Below are 22,019 nucleotides of genomic sequence, written 5' to 3' on the forward strand. Positions count from 1 at the left end.
CTTTTAGTGGCACGTATTTGAGGTCGAATTCTGAGAGCATCAGGGTCCATCTTGCTAGGCGTCTGTTGAGGACGGGTTTCTCGAAGAGGTATTTGACTGGATCCATTTTGGAGTATATTTTGACGGAGTAGCTAAGCATGTTATGGCGTAGCTTCTCTGTTGCCCACACAAGAGCGAGGCATGTCTTTTCGAGTTGTGAGTATTTGCACTCGTACTCCAAGAACTTCTTACAGTTTGAGCCAGCATGGCACCCATGGCCGTTTCGGTTACTGTGAGATATAAACCAAGAGGTTGATCCCGTTGTGGTGGCATGAGCACTGGTGGTTTAGCCAATATCTCCTTGATTCGGTCGAATGCCTTTTGACAATCATCATCTCACATGGTGTGGTCTGTTTTCTTGAGTTTCTTGAAGATAGGCTCACAAATCATCGTAAGTTTCGATACGAATCGACTTATATATTGTACTTTTCCCAGGAATCCTCTCACTTCTTTTTCTGTTTGAGGTTGTGGCATTTCGATCAGAGCTTTGATTTTGGAAGGATCTATTTCTATACCTCGTTGACTAACGACGTATCCCAGGAGTTTTCCAGATGTTACCCCGAATGTGCATTTCTGAGGATTGAGCCTCATGTTGTACTTTCGTAGCCTTGCGAAGAATTTGCGAAGGTTCGCAATATGTCCCTCTCTTTCCTTGGATTTGACAATCATGTCATCTACGTATACCTCAACTTCTTTGTGCATCATGTCATGTAGTAGTGTAGTTGCGGTGCGTTGATATGTAGCTTCGGCGTTGATCAATCCAAACGACATTACCATATAACAATAGGTTCCCCATTGGGTGACAAATGCGGTCTTATGCATATCTTCCATGGCCATCTTGATTTGGTTATTACCCGCATACCCATCCACGAAGGATAGTAACGCGTGGTTTGCAGTATTATCCACCAATATGTCGATGTGAGGTAGAGGGAAGTCTTTGTTTAAGTCCCTAAAGTCAACACAAACACGGATTCTCCCATCCTTTTTGGGTACGGGTACTATGTTAGCTACCCAGTCAGAATACTCGGAAACTTTGATGAACCCGGCTTTGAATTGTTTGCCAACTTCTTCCTTAATCTTTAGAGCCCATTTTGTTCTCATTCGTCGAAGCTTCTGTTTTACAGGTTTGAAACCTGGCTTAATCGGAATCCTATGTTCGGCGATATCCCTGTCGATCCCTGGCATGTCTTTGTAGGACCACGCGAAAACGTCTTTGAATTCATTTAGGAGGTCTATGAAATCGGCCCTTTCGGTAGAGCTCAAGGTAGTCCCTATCCTAAGTTCTTGGGGTTCTAGTTCGGTTCCTACATTGATGGATTCGGTGTCCTCTATTACTGGTCCCCCTTCCCCTTCCTGTAGTATTTCTTTGGCTACGTAGGGAGGTATTTCGATCGAGTCTGGGTCTTGGTCATCCTCAGTATCATCGTAAACAGAATTGCACTCAAGATAATACAAAGAGTAAGCAGAACCTGATTTATTCATATTAAAATTTGAGTAACGTTGAAACAAAGAAGCCAACTGATCCATGGTCAGTGGCGGCAAAGGGACAGTGGTTGGGGCATTTCCCGAACTACTGTGACTACTCGAGGCTAAGCTAGGAGAAACAAAGGGAGTGGGGATGACGACATGAGTAGACTCTCTAATGACTTCTCTAGACTCCGACTCTGACTCCGACTCCGACTCGAACTCATCGTCTTCTGGTTCTCCTATGAACATCTCTCCTTCTCCAGTGGTGAGCTTGAAGAGTCTTCCTTGATTGTTGGTCCATTTGATTGATTTTCTCCATCCTTTCTGCTGTCTTGCGTTGGTTTCTGTGATTAACGCGGTGGGGTTGAAGCGATCGTCTTGAAGTATCATGGTAATGATCTCATCCTGCGCGGCCCTAACGAATCGATCTTCTCCAAACAATAGGCTAACAGCTTGTTCGTCTAAGCAAGGTGCTTGACGGGTTTTGACGGTAGGAACCGTTTCTGGAGGGATAAAGTAGCAATCGTGAAAGATCTCGATTCCGGCTAGCTTCCTCTCGAGATAATGCCAAGGTTCAGGAAATCCGTGAAAGAGTTCTAGACTTCCTTCTTGAACAAAGTATCCATTTAAAGTAGGGAGATAGGGTCGCATTTGGACACCTACGTGCTTACGGTTTTGGACTTGGGCAAGCATTTCGAGAACCTCCTCTTTTGTGGGTTTGTACCCTAGTCCAAGTGGTATCCTCTTTGAGTTGCCTTCCTTGTATGGTGCGAAGGTGTTTCTTCGAGTAGGGTTTAAAGGCATTCCAGGGAAGTATCCCTGGGTTTTGAGTATGTGGTTGACCACCAAGTTGGAGTAGGGATTATAGTATAAGGGTGCCAATTCGCTTTCTATGACACTTACACTTTGGAAGCCCCCAAGTTCGTACACGGGATCCGCAAGGACTTGATTGTTTGACTGTTTTTCGATTATTGCCTTGATGGGTGACGAAGTGATCGTCACTACTTTGCCATTTAGTGGGATCTTGATCTTTTGATGAAGAGTGGATGTTACCGCTTTGGAAGCGTGAATCCACGGCCTTCCCAGAAGTATGTTGAAGGGAGCTTCGATGTCCACTATTTGGAAGTTAACCTTTCGTTCGATTGGCCCTGTGGCTATGGTTAGGTTAACAAGTCCTACCACCTTTCGTCGTGTACCGTCATATGCACGCACACCTTGATTGGTAGGGGTCCAATCCGACTCTTTCATGCCTAGCTTGTATGCCGTTTTGAGGGGTATGACGTTGACTGCAGAGCCATCATCCACCAAGGTCATTGGCACATTCTTCTTTAGACAAAGAGCAAGGTTGTGACTAGCGCCAAAAGGTGGCAAATCTTCGTCCGAGAAAGTAATAGGATTACTTAGCTTCGGTGATTCTTGGAAGATCAAGTTGACTTCATCTTCAGGAGTAGAGTTATGTGCTACATTTAGTTTGGCCAAAGCTTGCAGTAAAGCTTGGCGATGTGGGAATGAGCTTGATATTAATTGCCAGACTGAAAGATCAGCCTTTGTCTTCTGTAATTGCTTGAGCAAATGATCAGTGGAGTCATCTTCGTTGTCAATTGGTGTGATGACGTTGGTTGGACCATTTTGAGTAGTGTTTTGATATGGGTGACCCGAACGAGTTAGGTGGTCCACATCTTGGTCTTCACCATTTTGGACTATTTCTTTGACTAGGGAGTTTTCAGTGAAATACTCGTCCTCGTCATCGTCGGCCCAAACTCCATTGACTGCAGTTAGTTCCCTCATTCTCATGATATCACCCTCTAGCCGTATGATTTGATCAACTAGTTTATCAACCACGGTGATTACTTCTTGCATAGTAGCGTTTTGACAGAAGATTAGTGGCACATGTTCTTCGGGTGTTGCGTTGGGATTGCGTAAAGTTGTCACCAAATTTTCTAATTCCCAAACTTGTCTATCCACACTCCTTGCCCATGTGATGAAGTCGGAAATGGTAGGGGAGATAGTAGAGTAGAGCCCTTCATTCTCGATTGCATAAATTTCATTTTCGCATGGAGAAATAAGGTGTGAGCAATCTAAGGTAGATTCATCACTTGTGATCACTAGAACTCCAAGAGGATTCTGAGTGTTTTTGGGCTTTCCTCCCGGTGGTATTGGTAGTCGACCATCTCAATCATGTCTTGAAGCACGTTTTTCAACTTATAGCATTTTTCTGTGTCGTGCCCCTTGCCCCTATGGTATTCACAGTACGAGTTCTCGTCCCAGAATTTGGATTTTCTTTCGGGTTCGGGAGTAGGTCCAATGGGTTGGAGTTTACCTTGCTTCATTAACCCTTTTAGAGCGTTGGAGTAAGTGTCCCCAAGATTTGTGAATTTCCTTGGTGGGGTGCTTTTCTTGGATGGCTCGAGAAGGTTAACTTCATCGGTCTTGCTAGTAGAGCCGTATGAACGACTTGTGGACCCTTGATATCCTCGACCTACCGTTTTGGACAAGAGTCCTTTACGGATGTCATCTTCAATCCTTGTCCCTAGTACGGTTAAGTCCTTGAAAGTTTTGATGTTTTGGTATCTCAAATGATTGGCATAGATGAGTTTGAGATTATCCACAAACTTTTCCACAAGGGTAGCCTCATCCGGGCGTTCAACTAGTTGGGTGCTAGTCTTCCTCCACCTACTTAGGAAGTCGGTGAATCCTTCTTTGTCATTTTGGGTAAGAACCTCTAGAGTACGCATGTTGACTTGGATCTCGGCATTATCCGCATATTGTTTAGAGAACTCGATTGCGGCGTCTTCCCAAGTAGCGACCTTCTTGTGATCTAAGGAGTAGAACCATTGCTTTGGGATGGTGTCAAGAGATGAAGGAAAGATCCTTAAGAACATCTCGGGTTTGATGCCTTTGATAGACATGTAATCCTTGAAGGCACGGATGTGGTTCAAAGGGTTCTCGTGTCCCTTGAACTTAGGGATATCCGTCATATTGAAGTTGGTTGGCAATTTGGAATTGACGGCCTCATACTTGCGATTGTTCTCCCTATAAATGTCATCCCCCTTAAGGTACATCAATTGCTCCTCTAAGTATTGGAGTCTTTTCTCAGCTACAGTCATCCCCATGAGAGGATTTTCATCCTTGGATTCATCATCGGAGTTACGTAGTACTTCACTTTCATGAGGAGGCAACCTTCTCTCTACGGCATAGATACGACCCTCAATGAGCTCAAGGCGGTCATAGACTTGGTCTTGGGTGACTTGCATTTGGGCTAGCGCGGCTAGGATTCGATCATTACCATCTTGAAGTTGGTGGAGGTTTGTTTCATCACTTGATCCGGGCATCTTGAAAACTGGATAAGAGATCGGCGACGAATCAAAACACGATCGATCATTGTAACACACTTGCTAAAAGAAGAAATGTTTTGACTTGTGAAGTGGGTGTGTGCCACTTGTGTTGAGTGATCTTTGAAGAAAGACAAGGTTTTTGAAAATGTGTGTCCTAGTCAACTGTAGTGTAGTTGTAGGAGTGGACTCGAAGTGAGGTTTTGAAATGGGCTTGTGGCCCGAATTTTGACACGACAAACGGACAGAGGTTTGACCGGATTTTGCGCTAATTGAAAGCCTATTTCGAAATTTTTGTTTGAAAATGGGTTTTGATTTTTGAAAACTCGTCATGGTTTTGTTTAGAAGAGGTGATCACGTAAGGTACAAACATTTATACAAGCATTATAACGGGATGCTGAGTGCATTTAAAAGGGTTTTGGTTTAAAGGGTGGGTTGCCATACCGAACCATCAAACCCGAAGTCTGTGGAGAGGCTCGTACCAAACAAGAGTAAGGCCGATTCCTAGTCCATTTCCTCAAGTATTGAAGGCCCTTGATACAAACAAGAGTAAGCATCATGGTATGGATGACGTCAATCGCTATCCATCCTTAGGCCCAAATAAGAATTAGGACCGTTTAGACGGGATGATTGGTCGAATGGGTTGGGTTGGGCCTAGGAAGGCCGAATAAAACGGTCTAGGAAGACCGAGTTATGAAAACCGACAATTGTCTCGTACAAACTATTCCCTAACCTTGTTCAAGTTTCACCCTTGCTACACGTAAGTGTATTATCCCCAGGAGTCGCCAAAGCGTGGACAGCGGGGCCCACGGGGCGCTTGGGAGGAAAAGAGAAACAAGCGTTTGCATTTTTGTATGGAGTCGCCACCAATTTTTATGGGAAATTGGAACCGTTCGAATACCTCGTGTTATGTCAAGACACAAAGTAGAGACATGAACACTAAGAACTCGTTACCCTTAGCATTCTATGTCTAGAATGACTCTCATGGATGCCAATGAACACGGGTGTTCACAGATATCTGGAGTAAGGGGTGAGGGTACGTATTAGGAAGCTCTTTTGATCGAACACCTAATCCCGCCCGCCTCGATAGCGGCCTCTACTAATGATTAGGGAAGTTATTCGTACTCGATATATCGTCGGCTATATGCATGCAATGCAACATCCAAGTTTTAATCCTAGCATGTGAGAATTAATACTAAGTCGGTTGACAATTAGTTTAACATACAATAAGGTCGAAGTAAGGAGTTAATGCTCAATTATATGTGAAAACATTCAAGCAATAAAAGAAATACAATAATTATGAATTACAATAATGAAAATTACAATAATTACATTGGAATAGGCGATTTATGTCGAAAATACCTTTAAAACGGATAATTTGAGAAAAAGAATAAAAGAAAGAAAGAATCAAATAAATTAACGAACAGAAATTAGCGCGATATTACGGTTAATAGTTAGTTAATATGTAAACTAATTACACGACGTCAAGGCAGAAACGGAGTTCAGGGACAGAACTCAGCCAGGAACAGGCGCAGCAGAGCCGCGTCCTTTGGAATAGGCGCATCAGACGCTGCGTCTGTTCCTTGGCTCAGTTCTGGCTGTGAAGCCGTAATTGCAAGCCGTTAATGCTAATTGGTGATTTAATGATCAATTGGTATTATTTACTTGGAGGGAAGTGATTAGCATGTTATTTAACATATGAATGGGTCATGAAAACAACAAAACATGGATAAGACGGAATTAAACGAATTAACATAAGATGGATTAGTTACAGGAGTGAAAAATATTAACAAACTAAACAAATTAAATCAATTAATTAGGTTAGATACGATGGATTAATGACGAATATACGATAAATATGACAAAAGACAGATGAAAACTATATCAAAGACGAATTCCAGAAACCCAATATTGATGAATTGAATCTCTACAACCCGGAATTGAATTTAATGACGAAAACCCGCAAATATTGGATTATAAGGGATTTAAGTCGGATTTGTGACGATTAAAACATGTTAATGATGATGATTATAATATGCATGTGAATTATATGCTATCATGATGAAGAATTAACAAACAAACGAAACAAATAAAAGAACTTGACGAATAACAGAGGACGAACGAAGAAGAAAGGAAGCAGGAACTGCGGCAGCCTCACGAAGAGGCGCAGCAGGAACTGCGCTCCTTCGAAGAGGCGCAGCAGTTGCTGCGTCCTTTCTCGACGGTTATCTACTGGAAATCCGTAAAAAAGAGGTTTTAAAGCATGGTTTTAGAAATCGGTTTTAATGGTATTTTCGACGTAAACCTTACAATTGATGATGATACAATAAATAAAATACAATAAATAAATAAGGATTATACACCCTCAGACTTACATGTTGACGAAACGAGAATGACTAAGATATCGATTAGTGATGCTCGACGCGAATGCAAAGAAAGTGCCCTCGTAAGAGGAAAACGATTAGATTAATTAAGTTGATTGAGGTGGAGTTGGTCAAATTGGTCGGTCATGCAAACGGGGAGGCTGGTACTCAGAAGGATCCGAGCTTACGTGATCGGAAGTTCAAGCACGTAGACGCCAAAAAGTAAGAACAAAGTCTAGAATGCAAAGGGAGAAGAGAAGGGCGGACACTCGCGTGAGAAATATGAGGAGCGAAGGCTCCTATTTATACTAATCACGTGGAGAAATTAGGGTTTCGGAGACTCTTTGGAAGTGAATCTCGGAAAGATATGAAAAAGATACGAGAAATACGAGAAAGGGCACGGGAAGAGGCGCAGCAGCCACTGCGTCTCTTGGAAGAGGCGCAACACCTGCTGCGTCTGTTCCCAAGGGGTTTCCTCCTGCGGAAGAAAGATTTCCGTGTTTAAGTTATGGTAGGACGGAAATAATTTGGTTTTCCTTAATATCTTATGTGAATATTACGGGAAATTGTTTGCCATAAGATAAAATTTATGAAATATGGAATAGAAATATCCGGAACATTCCAGAACATTCTGACTCGGGATTTAACGGTTATCAGAAAATGAAGACGGTTTTAGGCCCGGACTCCGAATGTACTCTAATTACTGTCAAAACGACCGTATCGGGACGTAGATGACAACTAAAAGGTAGACATTAATATTTGAGCAATCACTTGACGATAATCTTACGAACTGTCACAAATCGTTCCGCGTACCAAACATGCGGCCCAATCATCACCGGGTGGTTTGCGGGAGGTGCAGAAATGAGGTATCTACATTAGCATATATAATCTGATTAAATCACTTCTATTCGAGTCGTACATAAATAATCGACATAAATCAACCAACGAACATTAACTGACTCGTGGATCTGACTTTCACAGTCAGAACCCAGCTCTAGAATAGCCGCAACAAGTGATGCGTCTCTGTAACACCCCCATATACCGAGGAGCCTTATCAAGACTTTCCCTAGCATATAAGGGCGTTACCATCTCAGTTGCCCGAGGACAGTAATAATCAAATGTCGATAAAAGAATAATCAGCTACTCTCCTATAGGACCGTCCTATAATATAGGACGGGTCCAATAAGAAGTGTTAGCCCAATAAATGCTTTTTAGTAGTAAAAAGAAAAGAGAACGAACAACCACCGAGTCTTTGACATTAGAACGTGGGTTGGAAAATTGGAAACAAATAAAAACTGAAAATTTCCTCACTACGGGTCCCACCATTCATTGATCACCTTTCATCGACCGCGTTTCTTTTAGCTACTACTCTTCAGCACTACACAATAGCCATCATGAGTTAAACTCAAACTCATTGGTTTTCACGGTTGAAGAGTAAGTTTTCACGGTTAAATTTACTTAAACTACCTAAATTTTCACCTTTTAAACGTAAATTATTGATAACAATTAACAAATCAGTATATAGTAATTTCTTAACATAAAAGGACAAGTTGTTAACCTTAAAACCCAAAGCACTCAACTTATAAGCGTAGCTTTACAACCCGAAAATACAATCTCCTTCTAGTAAAATTCAATTTGCAGTTTATAGCGTAATTTCCTTAATTTTTAAGTCATAAAGATTTAAAGATATATCTCTAACAATTTGTGAAGTTAAATTAAAAGTTCTTGTATTAAAATAAAAAAAAAGTATTTAGCTTGAAACTGTAAAGTTAATATTATAATTTTAGAAATTAAAGTTTTTAACTTAAAATAAATACTTTTCAACTTTAAAATGCCGATTAATTAAAAAGTATGCTAAAAGGACATTGTACTTTCTAAATATAAAATCCTTAGTTTTCAAGTCATAATACATTAATACCAAGTTTTAAGTTAACATACATCAATTTTCTAATTAGACACAAGTGTTCTCTAAATTTAAGTGCAAGTTTTCAATTTTAAAACAGAAGATTTCAATTTAAAAGCCTAAATTTTTAAGCTACGTCTTAAATTCTAAGTTTAATCCTTATGTTTTTGAAATTAATCGATGTGGAACTTCAATCTTGCATTTCCATTTTAAGATACACATTTTTCAAATTCTTAAGACACACATTTTTCAAATTCAAACCACAAGATTTCAAGCACTACTACAAATACAGGCTATAACAACGGTCAAAAACCGTTGTTATATAAAAAAGCGGACGTTGTTAAAGCGTCCGTTGTAGAAGGTTTTAACAACGGTTGGTTTTCTTAAGGAAACCGTTGTTACAACTATTAACAACGGTTTTATGTATAAAAACCCGTTGTGGAAAGTGTGACTCAATTTTGGGGGGAAAGTTATAACAACAGGTTTTAATATACAAAACCGTTATTATAACTAAAGACAACGGGTTGCTTGTAAATAACCGTTGTTGTTTGTTCTTAAAAAATAAAAAAAAAATTAAATTAAATATTACTAGATGCATGCATATTACGGCCCGTTAGAATTCCGATGCATGCATTATTACTGACATCACTGTGCATATGAACGGACAATATGGAATGAGAAGGGTTAGTAATAAGATTTGAAGCAGCATTGAGAGAAATGATGATGATTATGACACAACTTCCTAACATATATATTAATTAAAAAATAACTCAACCCACACATTGCTTAGTATAAATACATTGCATTATCTCAACTAACATTTCCATTATCTCAATATATACATCTCCAAACCCTAACTGCTAAAACAAACTCTACTTAATCTTTCAAAACAAACTCCAAAAAACTCCAACAAAATGAATGATTTCATCCTTAAGACTCTTACCATGATCGAGAACAACAACAGCTTCATCCGCCGGTTCCTCCATATTGAGGAAAGTTTGGGAGCTACCTTGCGGATGCTCGATCCGCACCTGAAGCATGCCAAAGAAGATGGCTTGACGGAGAAGCATTAGCAGATTGCGGCTATATGACGATATAGCAATGCTGAACGGAACCTCCAAATAGCCAAGGAGGAGAGGACGGATACGATAGAGCAGAATAAGATCCTCTATGAAAATATAAGAATTGCATTTTTATATATGTAATTTTTTTTTTTAATTTATGTATTTATAAATATATATATATATATTAATTATGTTTATCTTGCTTCTTCATCTTGCTTCTTCATTGTTTTACTAACTAATTATGCGAACAATACTTAAACAAATAACATAATGGTCGATAAAAACACATACATGCAAAAGAAATAAATAGAAAAAGAAAATAATGACGATGAAACTAACAGTGACGGCGAGATTTACCTGATAAATACAGAACGTAAGAGACGATGAAATCAACAGTGACGGCGAGATGATAAAGCGACGATGAGAAAGAGAGAAAGAGAAAGTGTGTGTGTTTTGTGTTTGTTTGTCTGCTGTGTTTGTGTTTGTGTATTAAGGGTTGTGTTTTGTGGCTGCAGCAGACTTCTGTTTGTGTGGTTTATAGTATGGAAGGTATTGACAACGGTTATTAAACAACAACCGTTGTGAAATATGTTTTAACAACGGTTGTAAAAAACACCCGTTGTGATTACTTTTCACTAACTTTGCGCCAATTTTGCGCCAAATTATTAACAACGGTTGTGCATGTGTGACCCGTTGTTAAAACTAATGACAACGGTTTTTATAACCATACCCGTTGTAATTGATTTTAGTAAAATTCGCGCCATACATTCTACAACGTCTATTGTGATTTTCGTGAATAATCGTTGTTAAAGGGGCGTTGTAGTTGCCTGGATTTGTAGTAGTGAAGTTAAAACACCAATTTTTAACTTAAATCACCAAGTTTTAATATATAGATAGCCAATATGGTAATTGAACCCACACCTTATGTATTACACACGCTCTACCATTTGAGCTAATTGGCTCTGATTTATGTAAAAAATATAGATTACAAGCCAGAATTATAAGTCCAACTTTATACATATAAAAAACATGAGTTATATCACAACCATAATTTTAAACTTTTTACATTTAAATCCAAAAATAGAAAATTTTTATGATCGATAATGGTGAATTGAGATATTTTACTACCATCTCGTTCCTCTACAAATTAAATTACAAATTAATTAAAATTTGACAAAAAAAACTTTTAATTTTAACACACAATAATGGATGAACATTAAACACGACATCCTTAATCACCCGTAAGAAAATAAAGGCAGAAACTAACCTTATTTACCAAAATATTCTTGACGTTGTTGCTGGAGGAACAAGAAGAAGATTTGTATGAATGTATGATACTTATGAAACTGTGTGTTTGAGGGAAGATTAAAAAAAGGAAGAGGAAAAAAATAGAAATATAATAACTGACAGCAAAAAAAAAAACATAAAAAAAGAGTTAATTTGCTATTTTATTATCATGATTTATTTGATGAGCAGTTTAGTGATAAAAACTACAATTTGGGCTTCAGTGCAAGTTTGGGCCGGTCTTATACTATAAGACCGTCCTTCCTAACAATTTGTGAAGAACAATTAAGTTATAATACAAGTGATTAACAAAACTAAAGATATATAAAAGATACAACTCAAAACCACTATCAGCTATGTGAACTACTTCTGTTGTGACACGTGATAGACTCATCCCGCCAAGCACCCAGCTATCATCCAGATCACAACCTGCTAAGACTGACTGCTCACCATAGTGGATCACGGCAGACACAACAGTAACAAACAACAAAGCAAAACCACACAAGGTCAGCAACTAAAGAAACAGACACACAACCACGGACACAACACAGGCACAACAGTACACACACACACACACACACACACACACACACACACACACACACACACACACACACACACACACACCACATCTCCTCCAATCAATCTCCATCACCGACTGTCCACTAGCCCAGCCCTGCCAGTGAGGGAACGCAGCCGTTCCCATCTAAGCCCCGCTCATCATACCGATCGATAAACCCATGTCCATTAATGTGCACATCCACTCCCGTGGCGGGTTCCACGGAGGGCGAACTACGGGCTTGAAGCCACTCCCGCAAGTGACTCCACTCAGCCGAGGACGCACCTCGAGAACCATAGACAAACAATCATAATCAGCTTCACCACAACAACGATAAACGAAACAACACAACACCAACCAATTGCCACAATCAGTAAACCATACCGACACTACATCAACCAAACCACAACAAAGACACTCTAGACAACCAACAATACCGAGTAGGAGAACCTACCTTTAGCGCACTGCAGCGATTCCGCGACCGATCACATGATACCAACCAACCAAGCAACACACTTATACAAACAGTACAACCATCTATCACTATCACTACAACCCTAACTGAAAGTAACGATGACGATGATGATGACGATAACATACCTATACATAGTAAACCGGCTTCAAGACCGCTACCCGACTGAAGCATCCCATCCCCATGGTGAAAGCAACCTCAAGGATCTCAAGAGAAAGGATTATGGTGAAGGATAAGGAGAGTGACGACATCTAGGTTTAGGAAATGAAGTGCGGAAATGATTTGGGGTTTCACGATTATCGAATTATAAATCCCCACTACAACCTCGTTACTCAATCGAGTAACTAACTTACTCGATCGAGTGACCCCTAGTCGATCGAGCTCCCAAGCTACTCGATCGAGTAGCCTCAGCTAGATTGAGTACCACGCAAACCCAAGCTCACCACGTCACAAGTCATCACTCGTAAAGTTTCCCAAGGTCAAGATCGACATCTAAGGTCAACCAACATCGGTCAACGGGTCCCTAAAAGGATGGGTATTACAGTATTCCCCCCTTAAAAAGAACTTTGTCCCCGTAGTTCGACTCATCCTCCCCCGCGACACAAAACAAAGGAACCAAGGTCAACACCACCGTTTACCCGACATAGGTCAACATTATCGTTTAAGAATACCATCCCACTATGTATGTTCATCAGACATCATCATCATCCACTTTAGCACACAATACACAACACGACTTTCAGCGAATCACCAACTTCCTTTTGAATCACCGAACACACATTGTCCACAAGAACGACTAATTCAATTATCACTTGCACTTCCTACATAATATTACTCAAATGTAAACCAACGCAACTTATCATAGTATTCCTTCATCAATTTCTTGCCAACAACAAACAGTTACAATACACTCAAAACACGATCGTACTACTGATTCACAACGATACATTACTCATTCCACTTTATTACTTTAACCACACAACACAATTCTACTAATAGCAACTCCACTACTGCTAATAACATCCAATTCTCATGACAATATAATGGACAGTCAATTGAAAATAAGATATAACAGCATGCTATTCTATTCAACAATTATAAACTGCTACGCAATTATACAATAACCACTACAAAATCATCCAAGCAACCATTTAAAATACTTTAAAATGTCACAAAATACTATAAAATCGTTATAATTACATCATTTTTCCTTTGCGACATTACTCTTCCCCTCTTAAAAGGAACTTCGTCCCCGAAGTTCACCATCAAATAGCTTTCCTGTCCCACAAACCGGCACATATTATGCCACATTGATATTACTTACGAACCACAAAGCAAACCTTGACTCATGATGACCCAATACACTTCTTGACATTACACAATTTGACTCGTATAAACGTAAAACCACGGAAAGCGTGTATCACACCACAAGATATACCATTACCAACTAGCAGCCACGCCATCGATTACTTTGTTATACTATCACACCAATTATGCAACAAAATTATAAACCTTGTACATTACTTATCTAAGGCGGCATGACATAGTATACAAAATTATATAAATACCACCAAGAGTTGTACAAATTAACCAATATGCATATTCGACTCATGATAGCCACGACACTTTCTTGACATTACGTACACACGAGTCACATGATATATATATATATATATATATATATATATATATATATATATATATATATATATATATATATATATATATATAGAGCAAGGTTCAAATGAGTCCCTAACTTTTTTTGAGTCCATGAGTCCTTCTCTTAGCCACACAGACTTGAAGTTACACGGGATTGTCTTGAAGTTACAAAAGGTACACATGAACATTTAAAGTTACACATTTTCAGAATTGAAGTTACATGGCCATTTTGAGTTATACAATATGTTTTTGAATATGTTAATTTGAATTTATACCAAATTTTAAAGAAGTTTATACAACTTTAATCCAATTTTATGTAACTTTAGTTACTCAAGGGTGTAACTTTAACCGTTAAGGGTGTAACTTTATTCTAATATAGTCCATTAATTTGAATTTTGGATTATATAATGTGTTTTTCAATATATTAATTTAATTTTGGCAATTTTAAGATTAGTTTATATAACTTTAGTCAAATTTTATGCAGCTTTAGTCCTTTACGGATGTAACTTTAACCCTTGACGGTATAGCTTTATTCTAATATAGTCCATTAATTTGAATTTTGGAGTTATATAATGTGTTTTTCAATATATTAATTTGAATTTTCGCAATTTTCAGACAAATTAATACAACTTTGGTCCAATTTTATGCAACTTTAGTCCTTTACCGGTGTAACTTTAACCCTGATGTTGTAACTTTAATCCTTCAATCTTGTAACTTTACTCGTTAATCATATTTAACTACCCCCTAACGTCCTCCGACCACCATGTCAGCCCCGAACCACGAGCCTCCATCTCCATTCACCACCGCCAGGCAAACCCACACCACCACAACTACCACCAACCGCCATTACCTCCACCCATGACCGACCACCATCCGACCCACACCAAAAACTCAGATCTAGTTTTTTTATATCGAAGTATTGTAGATCTAGCCTGAAATCGTCCCCACAACATCCCTCCTTTCATCCTTCACTCACCACACTACCACCATCGACCTCCTCCAAACGACAACAACAACAATTAGTAGTCACGACATCATCGCCACCATCGGCAACTACCCACGACCACCACATCACCACCATTCTCCACATCAGATCTGAAAAAAGTACAACAAATAGATCTGAAAAAAAATGAGAACGGCGTTGGCGGCGTGAGCAGCGGTTGCGGTGGGTGGTAGATTTAAAAAAGGACAAGAGGTGGAATAGTAAAGGTGAAATGAAGGAAAAGAAAGGAGAGAGGGGAGTGTAGATGAAAGGAATGGAGGTGCGTGGTTGATGGCGATGATGCGTGGCTGATTCTGGTGATGGCGGTGGTGTGTGGTGGCGCGTTGTGGGTGGCTGCAACAGCCTAGTTGGGTGGTCGTGATTGTAGATCTAAGAATGGGGGTGTTTGTGGTAGTTCCATGGTGGTTGTTATGGTGGTGAGTGACGATGGGAAGAAGATGATTTTATTTGTTTTTCTTTATTTTGTAGAGATGAGAGGAATGAAAGTGAGATGAAATAGAGAGAGAGGGAGTCAGTGAGAAATGAGGGAAAATGGAGTGAATTTGTGTCTTTTAATGGTTCATTCTAGTCCACAAAATTTGCTTTAATCTTAGCCTTTCAATCACTCATTTAGATCTAATCTAAGCCCTTCATTTTGGTGATCCATTGGCCTCTAATAGGACTTATGGACTCAAGCCATCTAAGAGGATTCTAATGACCCTTACTCTCTCTCTCTCTCTCTCTCTCTATATATATATATATATATATATATATATATATGCAACCATTAGAAATTTGAACAACACCACTGAGCACCTCCCACCAACTATCAGACATGGCATGAATTATTCCCTTATATGACCATACCAGAATCCAACAAGAATTGCAACCGTTGGACATTACGTTACCGGAAGCAATTTGATTTAACGTTTTAATTGATATACATAGCATTAAAAATTGTATAAATTGCACGACCACACGCAATAATATAACCACCGTTGACGCTAAACCAGGATATAAGACACCCCAACAAGAAATAATATAACAACAACTAACGACATGATGATGCAAACAAGTTTTAAACGAAAAAAAGCTGTAACAGTGGCACTCGATCGAGTTGTTAAGACACTCGATCGAGTTGGACTTACTCGATCGAGTTCATCAGCTACTCCATCGAGTAAGTTGAGATCAGAATACTTCCCCAAAGTCACCCCTCAGTTACTCGATCGAGTTAGGGGCACTCGATCGAGTAGCCACAGGTCATATATCCCCTAAAACGCCACTTCAAGACCAAGCAATATATATAATCACGAGTCGGGACGCTTTCCCCGACCCAAAATCCTGCATAATCAGTCTAAAAAGTACTCAAAATACGGCCTTATGGCCAACATACATACCAAAGTGTAAGAAAGTGCCAACCAAAACAAGTACTACCAACTACAAGTCCATGAAATGATATGAAAAGAAAAGCAGTATCATCACTCCATAGCCTTCTCATCCATCACCTCGGTCCCACCATCACCACCTAACGTGCCCGCTCCAGCTGCATCATGACCTGCGACACCACCAACACCGGAATCTGCTCCCATACGCCATGGGGCCAAGCAATCGTAGGGATATGACCGAGGCTCTCCCCAAGTAGACCTCTCCATGCCAAAAGAGTGGAAAACTCCACTGTCGTCCCCAACTCCTCTCCACCACACCGGCTGAGCTGCCTCGGTCCTGATGCCCTGCACATACGTCATCTCATGGAGGTTCCGGAGTGTCAAAGTCGCAGATACTCTCTCCGTGAGCTCACTCACTCTCATCTCAGGGCTGTAGAAGGGAGGGTAGCCAGGAAACTGGTACTATGGAGGCACAGGCTGCTTTGGATGGGTCTCAACCACCCTCTCCCTCACCCGTCGCGGTCCTCTTCCTACCCTAGGCTGGGCATCCTCAGGTCTAGCACGATCCCCTTTCGTCGGCTCAGGCATCACCTCCAAGATATCCGGGTCGATGAGATAAAGCTGCCTCTCAGGACCCTCCTCCTCCTCATCATCAGAATCGGCAGCCACCACTGCCGCCGGTAAAGGCTCGGTCGCGGGAAGGTGCTCGGGGGCAGATATCCGCATCCAACTCACCCCCCAAACTCTCCATGCTAACCCACTATTCTCCAAAGTCCTCAACCACTTGAGGTCAAGAAAGTACTCGCGGTCCAAGGTGGGCAACGCTGGGGTCAAGGGTGTATAGGCCGAGGAGGCCACAAAGGTGGTTAGCCTCTCCGCCAACCGAGTGGCAATGGCACCACAGCTCAGAAAACGAGCGCAGAAGAGGCCATCAAGGCTAAGTTGGCACACACTATATCCGGGGCACTGAAGGTGACTCTCTGAGATCGGGTGGGGTTAAGGTAAGCCGCAAGCAACATCACCTCATGTGAGTTTAACTTACTCACATCTTTCCTCTCATAAAGCAAACATGTCGAAGTACAAAGAAAGATCTTTAGTGTGACATGTTGAACATTATTAATCAACATGTTGCTAGAGGTGGGGGCGGGTTTGCCGGTAAAGCAAGGCATAAGGCTACTAGCTCCACACTCAGTCGGGATGTTCCTAAGAGCTCCCTTTGCAGGTCTAGAAAGGCCGAGGTGGGTGGCAAACATGTCCATGGTAAGGAAGAAACTGGTGTTCATGAGGCGAAACTCAACGGTCTGTTCCACCGCATCATACTTGAAAGAACTCATAAACTCTAAGGTCATAAAGGCGTAAGAGTGTTTCCGGAGATAGTACAACCCGGTCATACTCAAGGTATTGAAGATATGCCTAACATCAGTCTCAATTCCCAGGTCAGTCAAGAGAGTTGTGTCAATACAACGGGCGGGTCTCATCCGTCGTCTCTGTAAGGCAACAAAAGCTTCTCTTTGCGTAAAGTCCGTAAAGATAACAGAAGGGTACTCAGGCACTACTGGGACCGTAGGTCCCCTACTTCCCTCACCTACCTCGGGCTCAGAAGCCCTCCCCCTTTTGCACTGACGGGTCCCCACAATTGGTCTCGACATCTGTTTTCAACACATATTTTAGATATACAACAACACATACTTGAAACATATAAACTTTCATATAAGGACATTTAAAAGAATTACTATATACACACTTTCACCAACAATCCAAAAATTACAAGTATAAGCTCTCAAATTATCATCAGACGGTCTCTTGATGTGGCCAATATTTGAGCATATTTAGTCCCCGAATTAGCCTCGTTCCTATGCTTTTTAGTGCATAATTGGGTCATTTACTATCTTTAGTCCTTTGTTTTGCATATTATTTGAGGTTTTGTTTTCTTGGTAGGAGAGGAGTGCAAACCTTGCATTTTAATGGCAAAATGGAGCTAAATTGATCGAATCTAATGACCAAGCATCAAAGTGAAGACAAGACTAGAAGGCCTTTGTAAATAATGGGCAATGATGAAGACGATCCTTGCATCTCCGACAAGATCCTTGAGGATTGTTGGAAGAAGAAAAGAAGAAAAAGCTTGCTGAACTAGAATCCGCCCGTCACAGCATCGGGACGCTCGTCCAACGCCTCCACAATCCGAGCGTCCCTCCAGCCTGCACGCTGGTCCAACGCCTCCACAATCCAAGCGTCCCACCTTCCAGTATGCTCGTCCAACCCCCACAATCCGCTCGTCCTGACCCCTTGGCCGCTCGGATTGTCATCCAGTACAGCACGCCTTCTCCTTGTTCTACTCGGGATGCACATATTTTTGAAAGACTAGCAAAAAGGAGACTCGCATCTTTCTTCGAGAGGAGCATTTCCTCAACTTTTATTAAGGGTCTTAATCGTCATTTAAGCCCTTAGTAACCCTAATTTATGTACCTAATCCCCACTATAAATACCCCATTGTACTAATTAGATTATCATCAATCCTTAGTATAATTTATGTTCTTTCTAATCTCTCTTTAATCTTGTAATCAACTTTTAATTAGGCATTAATACAAATCTCATTTCCTTAATTTCTCTATTGTTCATCATTTATTTTGGGTAATTGAAGATTATTCGGGGTTTATTTGGAGGATTGACAACCTTCCAATCATTCATCAAGTACTTCTATTATTCTTTGCTTATTATTTTGGAATCATCATTAGGTATAATTCTCTTAATCCCTTTTTAATTATTGTTAATCATCTTCATTTATTCATCATGTTTTTCTTTGTTAATATGATTGACGACCTTGTTAGCATGTTAAACTTGATAATGAGTGAGTAGTTTCCTTAACTAGGGTTAATGGGGAATTATGGGAAACCAACATGGGGATTGATTCATGCTTAATCTAATATGCTTTCATAATTAATTTGCTTACTTGTTGTGATTTCAACTTATGCACATGTTATGTTTGATGAAATGCGAGCCTATGAATCCTTGCATTTTTTACCCATAACTTATCTTTTCAATGAGACTTGTAAGACATAAACCAACTCGAGTCTTATTAGACCATGCATATTGTTGGATAGGGAGGATTAAGTCGACTTGTAGGTGTTTTACAATCTAATCGATTTAGCTCCGGGACCCAAACCTTCCTAGGGATTGTAAGATATACACTAACTCGATCCCATCACAACAATAATTGCTCGCATCTAGTTGAAAACATGTTTGTATGATCAAATACCATGAATCCCCTATGAACCCATGACACCCTAGTGCTTTTAATCGATTGTTTACATCTCATCTTAATCATCTTGCTCGTTCATCTACATTGTTATTTAGTTTAGTGATCTTCTTATCTCAACCCAAATTGTGACACCCTTAGACACCATTACTTGCAATCGACAATCCTACATCAATACCCGTCCCTTGGGATCCGACCTTTACTTACCTCTTTACTAATAGTAGAGTAGTTTGTGAAGTTATAAATATTGTTTTGGTCTAGGTGCTCCTAATGACAAGTAACCAAAATATATAGTCCGACCAAAAATGGCGCCGTTGCCGGGGACAGTGTTAACTTGATTTGATTTTCTTTGATTGTTCTTAGTTATGTCTTTCTTTACCTTGGGGAAGTAAAACTCCTCAAGGTTTATTCTAATTGTTTTCAAGTTGTTTGATATTTTGCATGTCTAGAAGATCACAAGGTAACTTGTTACCCATTGATCACGAAATTGAGAGAACTTTGACAACCAATAGAAGACTTGCTAGAAATACTTTGAGAGGTATTGGTGAGGTTGTAGATATTCAACCAAATACTATTGAGTTCATCAACCCTTTTGCAAGAGAAGGTGAGGAGAACCCAACACTAAATCAACCACAAAATCAACCCACAATGCCTAAGTTTTCATCACATTCCGTACCAACCAAGGAGAACCTACCCAATGGTACTCCCACACCAAAACACTTGACCGGAAATTTCATTGCAAAATCCGCATTTATCCAATTAGTCGAAAGAAGCCAATTTGGGGGGATGCCTAGTGAAGACCCTCATTCCCACATGGAGACTTTTTGTGACTATTGTGATGCGATTTCACAAACCGGAGTGACTCAAGACCAAATTCGATGGGTCTTATTTCCTTTTTCTCTAATTGGTACCGCGAAACAATGGTTAAAAACCCTTGATAAGGCTACTCTTGGAATCGACTCTTGGAAGAAGTTGGCTCTTGCTTTCTACAAAAAGTTCTACCCTCCGAAAAAGACTAACTTGCCAAGAGCTCAAATCACGGGTTTTAAGCAAACGGACGAAGAATCTTTGTATGAAGCTTGGGAGCGATTCAAAGGAACTTGTCGCTCATGTCCTCATCATGGACTTAGCGGGTGGTTCTTGGTACAACAATTTTGGAATGGTCTTTATGAAGACTCCCGAAACATTCTCAACATGGGATCAAATGGTATGTTCACCGAAGTTGACGATAATCAAACTTGGAACAAGATTGAGGAAATGGCGGTCCATAACTCACAATATAGTAGACCTCACAAGGCTAATAGAGGAGGAAAGCATGAAGTGGACTCTATTACTCAATTGGGTGCTCAACTTAGTGCTCATATTGATATCATCAACTTGACGTTTGAGAAGCCTATGGCTAAACTTGAAGAAGCCTCAAACTCACCAAAGCAACATGTTAATGCTGATACGTGCATTTTGTATAGTCTTTTTAGCCTATTTCAGCACGTATTTCCATGTACTTTTGTACTCTTTATATAGTATTATGCCCCGAATTGGCTACTTTGGTTCGTTTTGTTCATTTTGTAGAAATGAACGTGGAAGTAGTAGAATCGTACCATTTTCGTCCCTTTTTGCATGTATTTTGAGGAGACGGGATTGTTCAGAGTGAGATCTTGCAGTGGGATGCGTGAAAGAACGGTGTACAGAGCAGTCGGTCACGAGTTTGAGCTGTTCTGGAGGAAGAATACTCGATCGAGCTGTTTTATTACTCTATCGAGTGGTTTCTATAGCTGGAAATGGTCGATCGAGTAGTATATTACTCGATCCAATAGAGCTGGAATTAGAAGTTACTCGATCGAGCAACAATTCTACTCGATCGAGTAGATTACTTGGAGAAGTACTCGATCGAGCTGTTTCAGATTGCTCGATCGAGTGGTTTTGTCTTTGATGGGCTTTAATTAGTCCGTGAACGTGTTTTAGCTTATGGACTTAGTAAATTTTCTATTTAAACGGATAATAACTAGGTCATTAGCATTGAGTTCTCACCTATCATTCTGGACATTACGCTTGAACGCTTCTCTTTTCCTTTCACTGTAACTTTGCTTTCGGGGTTATTAGCTCGGAATTAGTCATTCTTTATGCCAGATTCTTGCGATTGTAATCTCTTACTCTCTTTTAATCTTAATCTTTCATTTATTCATCTTAATTACTCATCTTGTTTCTTTAATTTTCTGCCCTAATTTCCTAATTGCGATTTAATTATTACTTCATT

At 40.2% G+C, this 22,019-nt stretch overlaps 1 pseudogene; it reads right to left on the reverse strand.

Moving 5' to 3' along the window:
- Nucleotides 1-20,792: 20,792 nt before the first annotated feature.
- LOC141658143 (small nucleolar RNA R71) lies at nucleotides 20,793-20,892 on the reverse strand (annotated as a pseudogene).
- Between the last annotated feature and the right edge of the window lie 1,127 nt (nucleotides 20,893-22,019).

Source organism: Silene latifolia, chromosome 5, assembly GCF_048544455.1.
Source record: "Silene latifolia isolate original U9 population chromosome 5, ASM4854445v1, whole genome shotgun sequence".
Taxonomy (NCBI): domain Eukaryota; kingdom Viridiplantae; phylum Streptophyta; class Magnoliopsida; order Caryophyllales; family Caryophyllaceae; genus Silene; species Silene latifolia.